Source organism: Amphiura filiformis, chromosome 1 (genome assembly GCF_039555335.1).
Source record: "Amphiura filiformis chromosome 1, Afil_fr2py, whole genome shotgun sequence".
NCBI lineage: Eukaryota > Metazoa > Echinodermata > Ophiuroidea > Amphilepidida > Amphiuridae > Amphiura > Amphiura filiformis.
Window position 1 is genome coordinate 11544928 of NC_092628.1, and position 12619 is coordinate 11557546.

A 12619-nucleotide genomic window follows, 5' to 3' on the forward strand; every position below is an offset into this window, starting at 1 on the left:
TTACTCGAGACCCATCTTCAGTCAGAAGGGGCAAGATTGGTTCTTTATGTGGAGATGATAACTAGCGCGTTTATATCGCCAGCGAATTGCACAAAAATTAACCTCTGTTTTAATGCTCTACAATTTGCTATGATACTCATTTTCAACTTGTTTGAAGAAATTGCATAACTATACAATATTATATTCGTCCCTTGTTTTGTTGGGCTATTCCAACAATTTATAGCACCCCCATGACATGTCAATTTGAAAGAAATGTTTGATGAATATTGCGAATTCCCAGTGCAGGCTATGGAAGACAGTAAAATTTTACCTAAAGATTTTGGGAATTCCCAGGCTAATTTTAAGGCAAAAATAGAATTTCCATGTCTTTATTGTTTGAAATGAATGATATTTTTGTGTGAATTCCCATGGCAAAAGTAGGCCCGTTGCATATTGATACCATATCTATTTTCTCAGGAATCTTTTCGCACTGAAAGGTCGTCCATAATAACAACCTTCGTAATGACACTCGGTGAAATCAACAAAAGTGATTTGCTCGACACTGGTGAATCCTTGAGTCCATTTGAAGAAGTTGCCAATGGTTTGGTTTTCATCTTTCTGTTCCTTATGCCAATGGTTCTCATTAATCTAACGGTAAGTTCATTCCCATATTCCATAGTTTGGTTGTTTTTTCTTTTTACCATGAGCGATTATTTGACGCCGTGTCACTTACAACCATGTCAACTTAACAATTCGTACAATTCACATGATCCAACTTATCAGCCAATGATTTACGATAATCAAATTATTCTATAGGGGTCTCCCCATCAGTCTGAAACACCGCCAATCCGAACCTCCGTCAGTCCGAAAATCTAATTGAAGTTAGGGTTAGGGTTAAGGTTAGGGTTAGGGTTGACGTCTTTTTCAATTTGATTTTCGGACTGACGGGAGTTCGGATTGACGGTGTTTCGGACTGACGGGTGTCCCCATTCTATACATATCAGCGTTGCAATCAGTAGTCCAATTGGACCTAGACCTACTCATCTACTGATTTTTAAGTGCATAAGTATAACAGTTGCTGTTTTTTTCTTGATTTTAATAGATTGGTATATCAGTGGGTGACATCGATAAGATTCTAGAATCATCTTACGTAAAACGACTCAGTTTACAGGTGAGAAAATTACCATGTCCATAAGGTTGCGATAGCTCGCGCTATGCACACTTGGAACATAAAGGGAGAAAGGCTGTCGAATTCGTCTGGCATGCCACACAAATTCGGCAGCTTCTCTCTTTTTGTTCCCAGCATACATAGTGCTAGCCGACCTTTGGTGATTGCACATGCGCATTCGCCTGGTCAAGTTCGGTGTGAATTGACCTTTTCGGTATACGGTAAATCCCATAAGCCTTTGAAAGTACTGACCTGAGATGTCGTCATTTGAAGTTCCCTAAACGACGTTCGCATCGGCGTGCCGCGTATTGACGTCAAATGCCGACAATGATCTCACTCTCAGGTCTAGGCCTACTCGCAAAGGCTTTATGGGATTTACCGAAAAGGTCAATTACGATGTGAGGATGTATATAATGAAAGACAAAGATAAAAAGACTAGTTTGCGTCTGACGTCATCTGTCAATCAAACTCCGAGCACGGTTTGTTTACAAGTGTCGTGATGATATGAGTTGCTGACCACGGCGGTAAAACCGGGCGCCTTATTGTTAATTTTGCACCATCAAACATACAAACCATCTCAAAAGTTAGGTATTAATAGTAGGAAACTTTCTTTGGTGAAGGCACCATGTCAACAATGCCTAGAAAAGCTGCTTTTTGTCTTGTAAGAGTACGTAATTTTTCGCCATTCACTGCTATTCCTTTTCTCCGATCGGCACCAGTCAGATGAATCGACCTTCCTTATACGCGCTATTAGCCAATCAAGGATCGTAGAGAATTTGATTGGCAGTGACGTCAGACGCAAACTAGTCTTTTTATCTTTGTCTTTCATAATAGTTTTGGTTTTTGCAAAGGAGTTCTGGAATCACCGAAACGGTTAATTGATCAATTGAAATCGTGCTTTTGAAAAATAGCATTGGCGTAAGAAAAATAATCAAACCCTTTTAAAAGCGTGTCCGTCGTTGTGCTTTTCTTATTACCTTGTATAAATTGAATGCCCGTATTTGAAACAAAAGTCCGTTGTGATAATTATCTTCACAAGAGCAAGAAATGGAAGAAAATTATTCAAGATAACAAAAAACCCCAATGAAGTGATTGTAGCTTAGTATATATCATGATTGTTTCTGCCTCGATTTCTTTTGCTGCAGGTGAATATCATACTTCAAACCGAGAAGAAATTTCCCCGATGGCTACAGCGTAAAATCTGGTTGCCCAGAGCAGAATTCTGGCCTAATAGGAGGAAAAATACCATATGGCATAGGGTTCGTATAATTGCATGAAATGTGATATCATTGTTTTACGTTTAAAAATCATTATTATTCAAATAATATCGTTGATTTATTACGTTCGCACACTGGCCCCCAAAATAGCAAAACCCCGAGAGCAAAACACACCTCATTTGGGACTGAAATGGTTTGAAATATACAACACTTCCCCGATCCCACCCCGCCCTATAAAATTTTAAAGCTTCCGCCGCCACTGATTTACGAACTTTGTAAATGATGAGTGATATGAAATCTCCGGTCTGACAGAACGAGAACGTAGCGTTTGGCTGATACCTATTAACGATCGCCTTGCGTGTTGCCTGTGCTACTCTTACTTCCTTGAATATTATGTGTGAAAGCTTTGTTTGTTAAGGATGCTAATAAACTGGGTTCAAATTTTAAATATCCTGTCCGTTAAAATGAACAAAATTACACACAGGATTACTTTAATACGCTACTCGAAACACATTATCAGTAACCAAGCAGTTACCCAACTGACACAACAGCAAAATGTACTGACATGGAACGGCTTCCTGAACCACATGTCACAACCCATTTAAATCGTGTGTAAAGCAATTGTAACAGCAATGTGGACTTTCCTGTCTCATGATTGCCTCACAAAAATAACACTCGTACCCAACGAACAAAAATACACCCCGACATATGCGAACATATAGTGCTAAAAACTCTTATGTTGCCCAAATTTCCAGGCTGTGACAAGTAATACAACAAGTAGTTCCATGCCAGTGCATTATTCAGTTGTGTCAGTAAGGCAACCGTTTGCATATTGACATATCATTAGAGTATTATTTGAAGTAATCTTGTGTGTAATTTTGGTTCATTTTGATAGACAGATTTTCAAGATGACCATAATCATCGGTTTCTTTTTAGCGCAGTTTAGTACTTTGGATTTGGTAAACTAGGCCGGCTATATAGTACCACGTAATCAGTATATATCAGGCAGTCAAACCAATTTTTCCATACATTTTCCTGATAGATGGTCAGACGACTTCAAGGGCATCTGGGACAAAATTTCTACGAAAATCGCAGGAAGAATCACAGAAAGACGTTACCGTACAAGATGTGTTGATATCGGTTAATCAGCATGATTCGACGTGAGTACAAATGTCTTGATTTATAATGGGCAAGCTAGATACAGCGACCGAATTACACGAATTAGGTGCATTTTCTTCTATACAGGGTTCGGTTTTTGCCGGCAAAAACCTGTTTTTACCTGGTTTAAACTGGCAAAAATGGCAAAAACTGACAAAAACAGAAAGCTCATAAACAGTAACCACACAACTTTTAATGAATCATTCAACTATTTTCATTTGTCTTATCAAGTCCTTGAAATTTAAAAAAAAATGATTTTTGATATGCCACATTTCAGTCAATTGCAAGCAATGAATACCCATGCCTCTAATTTCTTAATATGTTACTTATAATTACAAAATGTGGCCTTTTTACACTTAGGAAATTATTTTTGTAACTCAATAACTTGTTTTGAGATGAAAAACTGAACTATTTATCACTCTTTTTAAATTTTGCCAAGCGATAAAAACCGCGGTTAAAACCGCGGGTTTTTTTCTCCTGCGGCAAAACCTGCGAATCCTGCTTCTATAGGCCTATAATCATGATAATAGGTACATCGAAAGTCAGAATTCCAGAGTCTTGAGTCCGCATGGTACATCCCTATGTACACACCTTCACTCGCTCCCCACTTGGGAGTTATACTCTAGCATTTTACCATTCTTTTACTATATTTTGTTATTGCTTTACAGATTGTCGGCCCTCGTAACGATTATCCATCAGCAAGGCAAACTACTGCGTCGTATTGCTGAGAAACATGATATAACTGCAGAATTAGACGACCCGTTGGCTTTGCGTTCAACCCCAACTGGGAAAGGGCACTATGATTTTAGCTAGGAAATAAAGATTGCTACATGTATTATAACTGACTGATGAACCCGATGTTGAGAATTAAGGATTGTCAAGATATAATGCCAAACTTAAGATTATGATCACTTTTGTGATCTTATACGTAGTTGATAGGGTACTTCCATATAATGACTTGATACCGGGGCCGTAGCCAGCTTTCTTGGTCAGGGGGGGGGGAAATAAAATGTTGGGGGCACAGACAAAAAAAAATGCAGTTGCATCATACAATACATAGAGACTGTATGTCTTCGAGCTTCCCGGAAATGGCCTTATTGGGATGATGTGCGCGCTGCGGGCGAAAAAAAATGGTATTTTACAATATTTTTGCCCATTATCCGGCTGAAAAAGGCTACCGAATATTGTTACAATGTGCGCGCGTAGCTGAAAACTTTGTATTTTACACTATTTTGGCCCTGAATTTTGCTAGAAAAGGGCTCCATGCCCTTTTTTTTCCTTTGCCCTCCTGATTTTCTCTTTCAATTTTTGTCAAAGGGGCACTCTGTCCCCCACCCCCGCTGGCTACGCTACTGCTTGATACTAACATTAATGTAACAGCATGAACGCAAGGTAAACGTAACATAACTAAGCTATTTCCTCTTAAATTTCCCTCAATAACCTAATATTTACCTTTTAATTTCCCTCATTCTTCAGGCCCTGTCCGCTTTCGGGAGCCGATTTATATAGTTTAAGCTTGACGGATATTCAAAACAACCTTCAACAATGTTTGTGAGCACTATATTGTTATTGTTTTTTACGTGAAATATAGCGTCAAAATGTTTTACATACGACGTAAACTTTAAGCTAAAGTGGATTGCTTCAGAGCGACGCCCTCAATTTTTCGCGAATTTCTACTTTTTGCATGATTGTAATGCCCAATGGTGTACTAAAATATCACGTGAAAGAATAAGCCTAAAGTGCTTTAAGTACAGTAAAATCGAAGTTTTTTAATTAAATCCTAAGATCATCGATTTTAATCTCGAGTTACCGATCTAATGATGGCTGACATGTCTCGATCAAAAAAAAATTGAGGGGGAAAGTACGGGGGAAATTCAAATCAACCAACTTTGCGCACTTTTCCATTTGGATGTGAGTAGGCCTAATAACTCCAAATGGTCATTTTTAGCTTTGGTTTCTGTTTGAGGACATGAAGGTGTTATCAAAAAAAATTAGACGATAAAAATGGGGGATAAAAACAAATTCCTAAACTTTCAGGGGGGATTAAAAAAATTGATGTCGGAGGTTCCAAATTGTCCACCCTTACCGCCAAAGAACTTATATATAATACTCCCTTATACCGGCTACCTGAAGCTCTGCTGAAAAATTCGTGTAATACGATCGGCGAGCTAATACACACATTGTATGCGCTGGAATGAAATAGCAATTTTGTTCGTTTTACCCACATAATTAATTCGGTGGTTTTACCTCATTTGTTTGGCTCGAAATTAAAAGGGGACAATGAGATCAGTGAAAACTAACATTTAAATAAGAATCTATTCACATATTCACATTGTGGTGTATTTACAAAGTAAGAAGGAGACTGGGTTGAATTTATAAAACAACTGACATAATTACATATAGGTGTATATCTAACAAGTTTGTGTACATAGACAACAGACTTTTAGGCCTACTCTTTTCTTTAAAGGTGATAATTTTTTCCAATTTTGAAGGTTGGTAATGAAGTTTGATGAATGTTATTCTCATGAGCAAGTTGTACTTCCAAGGCATTTAATGTCGCATTGCATTGTGATATTTCATTGCAAAGTACCACGATGCCGTTTTGAAGACAGTTCTTGTTTGATTTTGATTTTATTTTTTATTTTAAGGTTAATTAGAGGGACATCCACGTTTTTATTGTGTTTTTCACTCAGTACGTTCCAATATTTATAATTACCAATCATGAAACGCTACTGTCTGTTTAATTAGCTTAGATTCTTATATTCATAAGAGATTTGAAAAAAAAATTGTGGTCATGCAAATTCATCAAAGAAAAGTGTTAGCACAACCTTAGACCCAACGTATTTATACTTTTCAAATTCCAAAGTTCAATTTAAAACCCCAATTCTTTTCAATTTTGCCTTATTTTGGGCAGTTACTTGGGTCCACCAAAAGGGCTCGGTCCATTCTCAACTTAGGCTTAGACCCTATCGAATCTGTCCACCAATCTGTCCTGCCATTTCAATTTTTATACCGTTCCGGTTATTGGATGATAAGTCTATTATAGGTGATGATTGTCCATCGGTTTTTGTTGCATAAAATCAGGTGATCCGAGCATTATTGTTTTCCTAAACAATGACATTAAAATTATGAATTTAGTTCTTATTTCAACTGGTTTCATCGATACAATGTAAATTGGGTTTTGTTTAATGCCATCATTCCTTCCCAAGAATATCAGCACTCGCTTGACATTTTCAGATATAGAGTGACTTTACCAGAATTAATTTCTGCAACCGAAGTCATTGTTCTAAATAACATCATGATGCACAGTGTCATCGACCCTATATCTTCATGGCAGGAATCGCCATGGTAGGTTGAATCCACAGCCACGATTAGCCATTTGGTTCAAACCTTTAAAGCTCTTTAAAACTAATAATTAGTCAAGGGACATAACTAAGGCTACTCACAATAGCCGGGTAATCGATCTTGGTTGTGCGTGAATAAGCTTGTATACCCCATTGAGTTCAATGGTCATCGACTTTTATAGTGCCTACAGTGAGTGCAGCTGTACTACACGCTGCACGCTGTAGGACCAACGCAATATAAAATGGTCAAATTTTGAGTTCAAAGCGCACGGCCAATTTTCAAAGCGCATTCTAGCGACTATCATATCTGTTCAACATGTATTTTCAAGTGTATGAGACCACATCTGGTTTCTTGAGAAAAATTCATTTGCGGGAGATATTCATCAATTTCTAACCCAGTATCGGAAGATTTTCGTCTGATATCAAAATCGTGCATAGCAATTCACGTGTATCGATCCCGTGTATTCATTTTAGTGTCTCTGCTCCACCAAATAATTATTAGCCAGGCGGTGTCGGTGTGTGATGTTCTTGTGCTAAAGTTCTTGTGCCAAATGTCCTTCTCATAGTGTATTCGACAAACAAAACGAAATTTGAAAATGAATAAATAAACAAATAAATAAATAAATAAATAAATATATAAATAAAATAATAAAGACCAAAATTGAAAAGAAATGGAGTTTCAAATAAAGTATAAATCACGTTGAAAATACAAGAATCTAAGCTAATTGAAGTGTTTCTAGACACAAAAAAATCAATAATTCAGCCCTAATGGTGTGATGGTAAATATTAATCGCTTCACTGAAGGGCGCACACAATGAATAGTAATAATAATATACAGGTATATACAGGTACTTCTTTTTCCTATCATAAAGAATTAGGCTTTGTGAACCAAGTCCTTGGATAGCTTTTGTTAATTGTAATAAATGCGATTATTATTCAAATAACCTAAGGATGAGAGTCCTTCAAAAATATGAAAAATAGACATGACACGGAAATGATAATAAAATATCTTACGAGACTGAATTTCAGTTATAAAATCGAACTGGTTGCGCTGAGTATTCGGAGCTGTAGGCCTAGATATTATACAAATCATACAAACACGAAGGAAAAATGGACACTGAAAAGTCGGCATCATAGGCATGGTAAGGTTTAATTAAATTGATGTTTATTTTACCGAAAATGTCTGAGACTAGTATACCTATAGGTATACTAGTCTCAGGAAAATGTGAATGTCGTTATAATGCTTTAAAATAAATGCAACCGTTTAGAATTTTATGGTGTCAAAGAAGATGTTGATTGTTTACATTTTAAGAAAAGTATCGAAGTCATCATGTTTGCTGCAGGTGAAATTTAATGCAATAACACAGACATGACAGAGGAATGTCAATTGTTTATTTTTGATATTTTTAAATCGTGTGCCACGGATCGCATCTTATCTGGTAAGATTGTGAAGTCCAACCATGGACGTACTAAATAATTTATATAATTTCTAAATATCTTATTTAGTACGTCCATGGTCCAACTCTCATTACTTTACGGCCTATCGCGAGAATATATCATTCAAATAAGAAAACATTGCCTTAATTTACAAAACGTTCAAACCTGACTCAACGATTGTTGTTCCTGTCATATATGTTGGTTACCGATATTGACTTATAAATAATATAAAACTGTAAACATATATGGTATGGACTAAACATGCTACACATGTGCAATAATTATGAGCCCCCCCCTCCGCCCGCCAAAAAACTTTGCCCCCCCCCCTCCCCTTACACATGCCAAAATTTTGGGATCCCAATACATGTTGCGAGCGCACCGAGCAGGAAAATGTGCATATTTAAAGCCGTTTCTGTACGGTTTCCCTACCGGGTTTTCCTAAGCCTTTTAGAGCGTTTTATTTAAAAGGCGTCCCAAGAATGTGTGCCTAAAATCACTTGCCCCCCCTCTCGGCTTGCCAAAAATGTCTTGCGCCCCCCCCTTTCGGCTCGCCAAAAATGTCTGCCCCCCCCCATTTTACCCTCCCCACAGGGCTCATAATTATTGCACAGTCCCTAAAGAGATATGACTATATAAAACCACATGTACCATTGAGTATCTTTGTATTGAATATCTTTGGTATGACCATGTGCGTGACAATGACAGAGATGATGGGTATTGATCTATGCCCCGGGATCTATGCATGGTCAAGTCAATTGGTCATAATCTATTGATATTTGATAGTGGTTCTATCAAGGAAAAACAATCTCACTTAAACAAGATATTCCTGAAAAAAATTGGTGTCAGTTCCAATTTACAATGTAATTATTATTTGAATGTAATGTTATTAATGGAATTGCATGGGAAGTTTTGCACTGCAGGACTGACGGGAACATTGAGTGGTAACTATCATTACACTTAGGCCTACATAAGCCTACGTGTTTTGGTTTTGGCACAACATCAGGCTTCAATTCTAGCGTAGGGGAGACCGGGGCGTGTCCGCCCTATTTTCTTCAATCTCGCCTAGAGAGGGCAATTCTCATGTTAGAAGGCTATAGTTTTTAAATTTTTAAGCTGTATACTATAGCTAAATACTACCACATTTGTAAGGACATTGAGCTTTCAGTAACGGCAGGAGAAGGGAAAATAAAAATCACGATGGCAGGGCGGACTTGCCCCGTGCTGGGGCAAGTCCGCCCCTATGGTGGGGTAAGTTCGCCCTGATAAAAAGAAAAGATTATAATATTGCAAAACAATTATAAATTTAATGCAAACGTTTAGTAAAGGGTATTAGGCACTCACTCTCTTCCAAAGAGTCTACTAAATTTAATGGAGGGGTATAATGTAAGCTAATAAATGTAGGGAACCAAAATGAGCAAAACCTTTATTTACAACTTCGACATTTATGGTTTTAGGGCATAAACGGTGGTATGAGTAATACTGATACCACTTAACATTTAAAAATATGCTTGCATGTAGTTTTACCCTTGTTAAAGGTATTATTATCAATATTTTGCATAATACGCCGATGGGGCGAATCCGCACCGGGAGTCCGCCTGGGGAAAACACAGGGCGGACTTGCCCCTTCACATACAGGGCGGACTTGCCCCAACGGTACTTTTTTTCTTCACCTCGTGCTATGCCTACTAAACACAATATGTCGATCTTTTAATTGCATTATATGTTGGGCAAAACGTTCACCTTCCAAATGAATATAAGAACGAAGACCGTCTCTGCAAGGTCTTGAGATTATTACAATATTACTAATCTTAAAAATGTAAACTTCCTTGACTCAAAAAGGTTTTTTGACGATAATTACTGTGGCGAAATGTGTCGGACTGTCTTGTTTTCTTGGGTACTTAGCTATGGCGTGTGCCCGCTTATTACATCATCATTTTACTTTTCCAGCAGTCACAAGATCAGAAACATGGGGTGGGCGGACTTGCCCCGAGGGCGGACTTGCCCCGGTCTCCCCTATTCTTCAAATTTTTTCACACGACGAAGATGGTGAATTCATGGACTAATAATATAGAACACGTAGTGTCGTCATGATGGATGATGATGACTTGCTGAACGTGGCGGTATATAAACCGAGCGCCTGATTGTTAATTTTGCACCTTCAAATATACAAACCATCTCAAAAGTTAGGTCTTTATAGTAGGAAACTTTCTTTCGCGAAGGCACCATGTCAACAATGCCCAGAGAAGTTGCTTTTTGCCTTGTAAAAGTAGGCCTACGTAATTTTTCGCCATTTTCTGCTATTCAGCATGGAAACAGGTCGATTCGGACCCAAACCAATTCGGCCACAGTTGACTTGGCCATATGCCATTTGGTCCCAAGCTAAGTCAGCCACAAACCAATTCGATTTTGACCAAAGGGATAAACGATTTAATATGTTATTGAATATATGTGACCGTCCACCACGAAACAGCTGTAAAGTCGGCTCACGTTCAATTTTGTTTTATTTCGTGTTTAGAAAATATATATCATAAGCTTTAAAATAAAAAATCATTGACTCCAAACGATACCCAGAAGTAAAAAAAAAGAGGGTTAAGTGCACAAAGTACAAAAAAGTGACTATATCTCATTAACCAATGATCCTATAGATATGCGACCACTGACTTTTTTGTTCCTTATGACCAGAGGAAAAGTTCGACATAATGGCACGAGTCCGCACGACTCTCTGGGATATTTGGTTAAAAAGATAGAGGGTTATCGGTTAAGTGCACAAAATAAAAAAAAAGTGACTATATCTTATTAACCAATGACAGATATGCGACCATATATTTTGTTTCATTATTGGGTCATTCCATATGAAATCAAGGAGGCGCCCCACCTGACCCCCTCAGATTTGCTTTATATTTTAGTCATATATTGTACCTGTAAAAATATTAAAAACCTGCAAATTTGAGGTCTGTAGCTCTTACAGATTTCGAACCTTTCCTCTGTTCGTAGATTGATAAAAAACTTATTTCTGTTAACCACAACAATTTTAGCCATTAAAGAATTAAAAAATCTGCACCAAAAATATGTTAAATTGTATATCTTATAAAATTTAGCTAATTTTCTTAAATATCGCACCTTGAAAAACAATAAAATACAAAAGAAATACAACGCACGCATTAGTATAGGAGAAAAATAATTTCGCGTAATTTCATTCGGTTAAAACAGCCATAACTTTTGATCTAAATGTCCGATTTAAGTCAAATAAAAAAACATATTAAGGTAGGGTGGTCACATGAAAATTTCAAACCCACCCCTGGAATTACTTTTTCTGTCAGGATTGTTCCTTCTGCAAAATGATTTAAAAAACCTTTTGAATCAACTCAATCGGACAATTAGTTGCGAAGATACAGCCTTTTAAAGATTCACAAAATTGGCCATTTTTACCCCATTTTTAGGAAAATCCTGATTTTGTCATAAATGTGCATATTCATGAAGCGATAATTGTGGGAATAAAGCCAAAGAAGGCATAAGATGTATTGTTTTTGTTTATTTAATGTTCATTTATGCAAATATTAAAAAGCCAGGGTCATAATTGCTATATTTGCTTCTTTACAACATTTTAAATTTCATAAACATAATTGTCCTAAGTGTTTGTGTTGTCACTCAAGTCTCTCTATGTTTCATGTACATTGTTGGGAATGTACATTATTAATAGGTCAAACAAATTGTACACGTTCATCTGCATGTATTAAATCAGTTCTTAAAAGATGTATGTGCTAACATTTTCCCCTTCGCGATAGCTTGGAAAAGACAATCGCAATTAGACCATTTTAACACCGACATTTGGTGCGTGCACGTGTTGAGTTTCAAGCTTGGACATCGCGCGGTTCCTGATGAAACTCTAACGCTAGTCAAAAATTATTCGGATGGAACGCACAAATACCAAGTTGCTGAGGCTACATAAATCTTCCAGCGCGGAGATCTACTTCAAGTTCAACTTTTGAAAAATTATTGTCTTAAAGTTCTACGTGGCTTCAGATATATTTTATTGTATCATTTATATGTGTCGTATGTATCTGGTTAAAAGAATATGACTTATATGACTTCCATCTTGATATTATGTGTCAATGATGCATGGTCTATAAATAAGTCGGATTCATTTTGTTAAAAAGAGGCATTTTGTTATCAATTATTGTATGTTCTTAAATTGCCAGGAGTCAATTATTTAAGGGGGAGCGTATGTTGTGACGATAATTCAGTCAATAATTGATTATTGATCATAGTGCAAAAAAGCCATGATAACTATTCATCAAGTGAACGTTTTATATACG

General features: G+C 37.1%; 1 protein-coding gene across 1 annotated transcript in view; it reads left to right on the plus strand.

Annotated features, from left to right (window-relative positions):
• Positions 1 to 7876: 7876 nt before the first annotated feature.
• LOC140155617 (uncharacterized) overlaps positions 7877 to 12619 on the plus strand; it is a 70628-nt gene continuing 65885 nt past the window's right edge. Inside the window, exon 1 of the mRNA XM_072178532.1 lies at positions 7877 to 8008. The gene's annotated coding sequence lies outside the window, so the exon portion shown is untranslated. The remainder of the gene's footprint in view (positions 8009 to 12619) is intronic.